Raw genomic sequence first — 10102 nt, forward strand, 5'->3', positions numbered from 1 at the left:
CTCTTTCTTTATGTTTGGGAAGTTTTCTTCTATAATTTTGTTGAAGATATTTGCTGGCCCTTTAAGTTGAAAATCTTCATTCTCATCTACTCCTATTATTCGTAGGTTTGTTCTTCTCATTGTGTCCTGGATTTCCTGGATGTTTCGAGTTAGTAATTTTTTGTAATTTGCATTTTCTTTGATTGTTGTGCTGATGTTCTCTATGGAATCTTCTGCACCTGAGATTTATTCTTCTATCTCTTGTATTCTGTTGCTAATGCTTGCATCCATGGTTCCAGATTTCTTTTCTAGGGTTTCTATCTCCAGTGTTACCTCACTTTGGGTTTGCTTTATTGTGTCCACTTCACTTTTTAGGTATAGTAGTTTTTTTTTTTTTTCTCATTTCAATCAATTGTTTGGATGAGTGTTCCTGTTTTTCTTTAAGGACTTGTAAATCTTTAGCAGTGTTCTCCTGTATTTCTTTAAGTGAGCTATTAAAGTCCTTCGTGATGTCTTCTACCATCATCATGAGATATGCTTTTAAATCCGGGTTTAGCTTTTCGGTTTTGTTGGGGTACCCAGGACTGGCTGAGGTGGAAGTGCAGGAGCATCTGATGATGGTGAGTGGTCTTGGTTTCTGTAGTAAGATTCTTAAGTCTTCCTTTTGCCATCTGGTAATCTCTGGGTCAGTTGTTATAGTTGTCTCTGCTTAGAGCTTGTTCCTTTTGTGATTCTGTTAACCTCTACCAGCAGACCTGGGAGACTAGCTCTCTCCTGAGTTTCAATGCTTAGAGCACTTTCTGCAGGCAAGCTCTCCTCTTGCAGAGAAGGTGCACAGATACCTGTTGTTTGGACTTGCCTCCTGGCAGAAGACAAAGGCCCGAAACAGGGCCTGTCCCAGAAGCTATTAGTTTCTGTAGTCCACACTCTCACCTGTGCAGACTAGTCTTGGTGAGATCCAGGAAAGAATATGGCTCCTACAGATGCTCTGGCAAAGCCCTCCTGGGCGAGGTGGGCACCTTTCCTCTGGCAGGGAAGGTGCCCGGATGTCTGGAGCCTGTGCACATTAGTCTTGGCAAGATCTGAGAACCAAGATGTCTCTGGCAGATGCTCCTGCAAGGCCTCCCGGTCCGGGCAGACACCTCTACTCTGGCAATGAAGGTGCCCAGATGTCTTGGTATTTTTTTTTTAAAGCAAATTTCTTTTGTCTTGAACATGAGTTTTTTTTTTTTTTTTTTTTTTAACTGTTCAAAGTTTATTTGGTGTTTTCATTGGCATGACAATTGAGTGTTAGTTCCATCATCCATATGCAGATCTTACATTTCACATAATATTGCAATGTACACTCCAGACACATATAATACATAAGATATCCCGTAGAATATTTATGCACAAGATATGCATTGTGGACTTACACACTGGAGCCAGGTTATGACTAACTGGGTAATGTTGCATGGGACAGCAATACAGCAGGCTCACAGGGTAATCAAAGCCTGCACAGTTGGCAGTGTGTTTTGGAGACAAGGGGGCTGTCACACTAACCAGGTTACCACTACACAAGTGCCACTTGGCAGCAGAGCAGAGCTGTGGGAACTAAGACATCTCTCCCCACCACTTCAATACCATTTTACTAATCACAGCTCAGATGAGAAAGATGTGGTCTCCCTAGAAACCCTGCTGCAGCCTGGACAGTGAAGTGCTAGGACAGTGGGAAGACTTTAGAACTGCAGCTCCTTCTGGATTCCCCAGAGGGTATCTGCACTATTCTTCAGGTTGGCCTCTTCCTCAGGAGTCAGTGGCATCGTAACAACATCCGAGATTCTATTTTGACCTAGGACACTGAGGAGGACATCATTATTGATTCCATAGAGACCCTTAAATCATGGTGGAAATGGGATCCACCTGCCTAGAGTTTTAAATTTTCATTTGAGACAATTAGCAGCTTGCAGTGTGGACTGTGCTTCACAGTGTTCGGAATGATGAACTGAAGATGTTCACGTTTCGCTGGACCAGATTGAGTCGGCTTGCTCCCTCTTGCTGATGGCCACCACTGTGATGATGACCAGCTTGGAGTTTACAGTCAAACAGTTGTCTTTGCTGGAGACAATTTTTGGTCTTTTAAGGAAGAGGCTGCCATGTTGGAGATCCATCATCTCGCCCTTTAGCTTGTCTTCCATGACGTCAACAAGGGCAAGCTCATCTGCCAAGTCCTTAGTTAAGATATTGATGGCACAAGCCATGCCAATAGCACCAACCCCAACAACTGTAATCTTATTCCGAGGGACCTGTTCTTCCTTAGGAAGATTCACATCAGCTGGTCCTTGAGAGTTGCCATCTTGGAATTTGAATCTTTTGAGACAGCTAGTGAACAATGCAGGGCAACTAGCAAGCAGCAGCCTGTCCTAGGCTGGCGACAGTGACTCCAGCATGCTGAATCTAAGTTCTTTTAATTTGTGGGACTGATACATGAGAGAGTGCATGAAGAACAGTCAAATGGCAGACCGGGAGGAGGCATAACAACTGAAGTATGAGAAAAGACTAAACAAAATCCACTCATTTTACTGGGTATAACTTTTATTCTTTTCATACGTTCCTTTTATATTTATTTAACATAATTTCTTTTTTTTTCTTTTTTTATTAGACGTTTTCTTCATTTACATTTCAAATGCTATCCCCTTTCCTAGTTTCCTCTCCGAAAATCCTCTATACCTTCCCCTCTCCCCCTGCTCCCCAACCCACCCAGTCCTACTTCCTGGCCCTGGCATTCCACTATACTGGAACATAGAATCTTCACAAGACCAAGGGTCTCTCCTCCCATTGATGGCCAACTAGGCCATCCTCTGCTATATATGCAGCTAGAGACACGAGCTCTGGGAATACTGGTTAGTTCATATTATTGTTCCTCCTATAGGGCTGAAGAACCCTTCAGCTCCTTGGGTACTTTCTGTGTTCCATCCAATCTGTATTTCCAGGCACTGGCATAGCCTCAGAGGAGATAGCTATGTCAGGGTCCTATCAGTAAAATCTTGTTGGTATATGCAATAGTGACTGGGTTTGGTGGTTGTTTATAAGATGGATCCCAGGGTGGGACAGTCTATGGATGGTCCTTCCTTCAGTCTCAGCTCTGAACTTTGTCTCTGTAACTCCTTCCATGGGTATTTTGTTCCCCCTTCTAAGAAGGAATGAAAAGGCAGTAATTTTCCTTAGAGCTAAGAATCTTATAGGTTAAGAAATATATTTAAATTAATTTAGAAAATGTTTAAAAATATTTTAAGATTAAATAAATCTGAATCCTTAAGACTTAACAAAAGCATTTTAATAACAAAAAGAAATTAATATTGAATTTATTATGGGGAGTTGAGTAACAGTGTTAAGTGGAATTTATAGTATTTATCAGAGGTATAAAATTAGATATTTCTTTGAAAATCTGCCTAAATTTATGAAGAAATGAGATAGTACATGTAATACATGTTTGATTGTAACAGAAGAAATATTTAAAAGAACATAAAATATAGAAAACTAAATAAAAGATTAAATAGTACTACTACTACTACTAATAATAATAAATGAAGTAAAAAAACAAATTATCTATCTAACTATCTAGTTAGGTAGCTACCTATTCTGTATTTCTTCTTAAGACATGTAATATTTTGAAATTGCAAAGAAAAAGTTTAATTCAATTTTATTCAAAAATTATTGCAAATTTAATAATTTGGCATGATTATTATGTTGTTTTCTTATCTATAAACATGGCTTAAAACCTAACTAATACATTCACAAACAGTTATTACTGAAGTTAAAATCCTCTTTTTAATTAATTATTTAATTAATTAATCAATTTACACTCCATATTTTATCTCCCCACACACACCCTGTCCACTCTCTGACTGTTCTATATTTCATGTCAACTCTTCATGCCCCTGTCTTTGTGTGGATGTCTCTACTCCCCACCCCACCTGATCTCTAAACTCCCTGGGCCCTTCAGACTCTAGAAGATTAGGTGCATCATCTCTGAATGAATACAGACCCAGAAGTCCTCTACTGTATTGAGTTGGGGGCCTCATATCAGCTGGTGTATGCTGTCTGTTTGATGGTTCAGTGTTTTAGAGAATTCAGGGGTCCAGATTAATTGAGACTGCTAGCCCTCCTACAGGATCACCCTTTTCCTCAGCTTCTTTCAGCCTTCCCTAATTCAACAACAGCTGCTTCTGTCCAATGTTTGGGTGAAAATATCTGCATCTGACTCTTTCAGCTGCTTGTTGGGTCTTCTGGAGTGCAGTCATGAAAGGTTCCTTTTTGTTAGCTCTTCATAGTAATAGTGTCAGGCCTTGGGATCTCCCCTTGAGCTGGATCTCACCTTGGGCCTGTTGCTGAATCTTTTTTTCCTCAGGCTTCTCTCTATTTCCATCTCTGTAATTCTTTCAGTCGGGAACAATTATGGGTCAGAGTTGTGACTGTGGATTGATCTCCTCTCCCTCACTTGATGTCCTGTCTTACAGCTTGAGGTGGGCTCTACAAGTTCCCTCTCCCTATTGTTTGGCATTTCATCTAAGGTCCCTGCCTTTCAGTCCTGAGAGTCTCTCATCTCCCAGTTCTCTGGTGCATTCTGGAGGGTCACTCCAATCTCCTATCTCTCTAGGTTGCTTGTTTTCATTCTTTCGGCTGGCCCTCAGGGCCTCAGTCCTTTTCCCTCACCCAATCAGATTAGGTTCCCCTTACGCCCTCACTCCCTCTCCCCCAAGTTAAAATTTCTTTTCTGGTAATTATGTTCAGTTCTTAAAGCATTTCCCTCATAATCTCAAGTGTAATAATGAAAAGTATGATTCAGGAGGCAGAGGCAGGAGGATTTTTGAGTTTGAGGCCAGCCTGGTCTACAAAGTGAGTTCCAGGACAGCCAAGGCCATACAGAGAAACCCTGTCTCGAAAAACAAAACAAACAAAACAAAACAATAAAACAAACAAAAACAACAACAACAACAAAAACTATATCATTATTTACACAAAAATGTTTTTGTGCTTTTAAAATAAAATTTCATATTTTGAAAAATTTTCTATGTTCAGGAAACAAAGTGATATTTTATTATTTGAAACTAATCTCTCCATATTCATTGAAATGAACAAAGCTAAGCTGCTTAAAGATCAAAAAATTGAACTAATTCATAACAATTAGGAAATGTGAAGACTAATAAATATCTTTCTGTTTTAGGAAGGCACAGGCATAGTTGGGTTCACACTAAAATTTTGCCATAGTTTCAAAGAAGATCAGACATACTTCTTTAATCATATAAATAAATTTAAGTCTATGAGGGAGCTAGGAGAAGTTGGGGCAGTATACAGTGTGTACAGTAACTAAATAAATAATTTAGTGGGAAAAATGAGGGAGCACTTAAAAACTTTTACAAATCCAGCGTTACTTTTATATCAAAACCAGGTAATTATTCAACAACAACAACAATAAAAACAAACAAAACCTGTAGTCCAATACCCCAACAAAGGTAAGTACTATGGGATTTCAATCCACTTCAGCTCCTTCAGTTCATCCCCTAACTATTCCACTGGGCTCCCTGTGCTCAGTCTGATGGTTACCTGTGAGTATCTGCATCTTCACTGGTCATGCTCTGGCAGCGCCTCTCAGGGGGGCAGTCATACCAGGCTACTGTCAACAAGCTCTTCTTGGCATCAGCAATAGTGTCTGGGTTTGGTGTCTGCATGTAGGATGGATCCCAAGACGGGGCAGTCTCTGGATGGCCTTTCCTTCAGTCCCTGATCCACTCTTTGTCCCTGAATTTCATTTAGACAGGAACCATTCTGGGTTAAAATTTTTGAAATGGCTGTATGGCCCTATACCTCAACCAGGGGCCATGCCTATCCACTGGATATGGTCTCTACAGGTTCTATGTTTCTTTTGTTCAGTATTTCAGCTAATGTCATCCCTGTTGGGTCCTGAGAAATCCTTGCTTCTCTGGAATCTGGGACTTTCTAGTGGCTACCCCCAGTTCTCCATCCCCCAATGCTACACACCTCCATTCAATTACCTGACCCTCTCTGCTTCTTCTCCCTGTCTCCTCCCGCACCTGCTCCTGCCCCCTTTTTTCCTCCCCTTCCTTTTTCCCTTCCATGTCTCTTCGTCCCTCTACTTCCTGTGATTATTTTATCCCCCCCATCTAAGTAGGACTGAAGCAACCACACTTTGCTCTTCCTTATTCTTGAGCTTCATATGGTCTGTGAGTTGTATTGTGGACATTCTGAGTTTTAGAGCTAATAGCCACTTATCAGTGAGTACATATGATATGTGTTCTTTTGTGGCTAGGTTCCTCATTCAGTATGATATTTTCTAGTTCCATCTATTTGCTTGCAAATATCATAAAGTCATTGTTTTTTAACATCTGAGTAGTACTTCTTTGTGTAAATGTACCACATTTTCTGTATTTATTTCTCTATTAAGAGTATCTGGGTTGATACCTGCTTCTGGCTCTTATAAATAAGCCTGCTATGAATATAGTATAGCATGTATCCTTGACATATGTTGGAGCATCTTTTTAGTATATGCCTAGGAGTGGTATAGCTGAGTCCAAATATTTCAAAATGATCAACACATTTAGAAAAGTGACAAAGAAATCTTACAAAAATCAGTAACATTTCTATGTGATAATAAATAGCATGTTGAGAACAGGATCCCAGAAAACTTCTATTCACAGAATTCTGAGAAAATATATACTTAAAATAAAGTAGTTGAAGAGACGAAAAATCTCTGCAATAAAAACTAAATCTCTGAAGTAAAAATTAAAGAAGATACTAGAAGACAAGCTCACAGATTGCTGGAATTAATACTGTAAAAATATTAAATCCTATCAAAAGCAATTTAAAAATCCAGTGAAATATTAATCAAAATCTCCATACTTCAGATATTCAAAGTAAATTATCCTAAAATTAATATGGACCTCAAAAAATTCTGAGTAGTCAAAATAATCTGAGCCAAAGAACATACAGGAGGGATTATTATTCCTGACTTCAAGCTATATTATTGAACTTCAGTCACAAAAATGCATGGCATTGGCATGAGAACTGACATGTAGGAAAATGGAACAAAATAGAAGACAGAGCATGATTGCACATGACTATATATAACCACTGAATATTTGGTCAAGATGCTAAAAAAACATATTGAAGATAGCATCTTCAAAATATGGATGTCCACAAGTAGAATAAAAATGTTTTCCATATCTATCACCCTTCACAATAACAACTACTATTGCAACAAAAGACTACATGTAAAATATGAAGTGCCAAAAATGCTATAAGAAAACACTAGTAATATGCTACAACCATTACTGCTTGAAAAGGCTTTCTGACTAGGACCCCATTTGGTCATGAATTAAGGCAATCAAATGGGGCTTCTTAAAACTAAAATGTTTTCGTACTGAAAACAAAAGAATTTAATGAAGGGGAATCTCACAGAGTTAAAATCTTTGCCAGCTGTTTAGTTGCTGTTCTATTGCTATAATGAAACACTATGACCCACGTATTTAATTGGGAGCTTCCTTAAAGTCTCAGAGGGTTAGTTCCTTGGCATTGTGGTGAGACCTGTGGCAACACACAGGCATAGTGCTTGAACAGTATCTAACCTAAATCCTGATTTATAGGCAGCAGGCCAGAGGAGTCGGGGGGTGGGTGAGACTGGGCCTGGCATAGCATTTTTAAATCTCAAAGCTCATCCCCAGTGAAACACTTTCTCCAGCAAGTCACAGCTCTTAATCCTTTCCAAACAGTTTCACTAGCTTGAGAGCAAGCATTCACACATATGAACCTACACAGACTATTCTCATCCAAACCATCAAAACAGAACAAATATATATCTGATAGAACATTAGTATCCAGAATATACAAATAAATCCAAAGAGTAAAAATAACTCAACTAGAAAAATGGAATTTTGCAAGACCAAGGATAGCATTTGAAATGTAAATGAAGAAAATACCTAATAAAATTTTTTTTAAAAAGAGATAATGTTAGGTAATAAACAAAAACATTACTGAAAAAAAGAAAAATGGAATTTGTATCTGAACAGTGTGCTCTCAAAATAAGAAATATAATTGGTTATGGAATGTCTTTAAAAGAGTCTAACATTTTTAGTAATTAGATAAATATAAGTTAAATGTACATTGATATTTCATCTTCCACAACTCAAAAAGGCTGAAATCAGACAAAACAAATAATAGCTAATTCAGTCAAGGATGGGGTAAAAGGGGAACCTATGTTGATTGTCAGTGAGGAAATCTTCAAAAAAGTTAAAAGATCTACTGTATGACTTGCATATCACTCCTTGACATTTGTCTAATAGATTTGTTACAATACTCCACAGAGCGTTTCTCAGCTATGTCTGTTTCAACTCTATTCACAATAGCTTAGGAAAAAAAAAAAAAAAACAGAAAGAAGTCAAACATCCTTTAAGTGATCAATAGATAATGAAAATGTCGTATACATACACAGTCGAATTCTATTTAGCTGAAAAACAGAAAGACAGAAGTGTTCTTTTTTATTTCAGGAGCATAGATCCAAATTAAGTCTTCAGATATTAATTTGGAGTTATCACAGAAGCAAGAACAAAAAGAGGGGGAAGAGTGGATACAGCTAAAGAAGAGTAATTAATGGGACATAGGGTTTATAAACTGAGAAATGAGAAAATACAGGGGTCAGAAATGAAAAGAGAAATGAAGGACAATATAGGGGAAGATGTTGTGAGAGTAACAACAGTAATGATAGTTGAATATAACATAGGAAAACACATGCTCACTTTAACTACATGCACAGTATATTGGGAGTGAGAGAGTTTGAAAGAAGGTACACAATTTAGGGTGATAATTCTCCACAATGGAGGATTATACTATCCAATGAGCACTGTATTGTCAAGTACAGGAAGCATCACTTAGAGTTGTTGGTTTGGGAAATTAAAGAGACCCTCCCGCAAAGTAGTCTGAAGACTACATTACCCTTGAGTGGCTCCCCAGAATATGGAAGTAAGACCTTAGTGCTGAAGACAGCACACATTTCAGTCAGAGAATTTGGAAGAACTAAACTGACCTGAAAGCATCCTACCTGTCTAACTTTCCTAGTTTCGAAATGTGTTATGCAAGTTGTATAGAAGAAAACAATCATCAGTTCCACCAGAAATCCTAAAGAGAACAACAATGATAACCATAGAAAGATAGCCTCAAGTAGTGATATTTATATACTAGAGCTAACTACCTGTGGCTCAATTAGACTTTAGGCCTGCTCAGTAATAGGGGATCCCTGCCTGATATTGCAAACCCAGTCAGTTACCTGTGGTTGGTAAGATCATAGACTTTCAAGGAGAACCTACTATTGCCAATATCTAAAACAAGTGTAATCTTTGAGTGCATTGTAAATATTTATCCTTATTCCAACAGATAAGCATAGTTCTTCCCATTCAACAAAGAAACTTCTTAAGCAGAAAGTATTACAGAAATCTATAATTTGGTAAAATATAAAGAATGGCCCACACTAACTGATAAATCTACATGTCAGTGCTTAACATATAAGGTTCAGGGACATGGCAGAAGAGGCAGAAAGATGTAAGGGCAGAAAGATGCATTTCTACTTATCTTCTATAAGTTACTGACAAGCTGAACCCATAAAGATAAAAAAGTAATGCTACAGTCCTCTAACAATTCCTTAGTAATAGTAGTCATCTAAAATGCTAATGTGGATGGGGTGTCCCAGAAGTTTTAACTTCTAGGTGAAGGTAAATAGTCAGTTAATATTTCCCAAGAAGTCAGAACAAGTCTTTCCTATTGATGAGGCCTTAAGAGTTTGTCCAGTCCCAAGCAGTAAGCCCTAAGTTCACATCTAATAGACTCATCTCTCTCTCTCTCTCTCTCTCTCTCTCTCTCTCTCTCTCTCTCTCTCTCTCTCTCTCTCTCTCTCTCTCTTCCTCCGTGGGTGTGACATATGTAAGACTATGTACATCATATACATAACAATGATTTAAAAGTTTATAAATTCAAAAAGATTGTGTGAGACACAGGAGGTATTGGAAAAAATTAGTGAACAATTGAAATGACAAAAACAGAATATTCTCATATGACATTGTATAAAATAGGACAT

At 38.1% G+C, this 10102-nt stretch overlaps 1 pseudogene; it reads right to left on the minus strand.

Moving 5' to 3' along the window:
* Positions 1–1885: 1885 nt before the first annotated feature.
* On the minus strand, positions 1886–2332 carry LOC110306532 (annotated as a pseudogene).
* Positions 2333–10102: the final 7770 nt, after the last annotated feature.

This window comes from Mus caroli, chromosome 12, assembly GCF_900094665.2.
Source record: "Mus caroli chromosome 12, CAROLI_EIJ_v1.1, whole genome shotgun sequence".
NCBI lineage: Eukaryota > Metazoa > Chordata > Mammalia > Rodentia > Muridae > Mus > Mus caroli.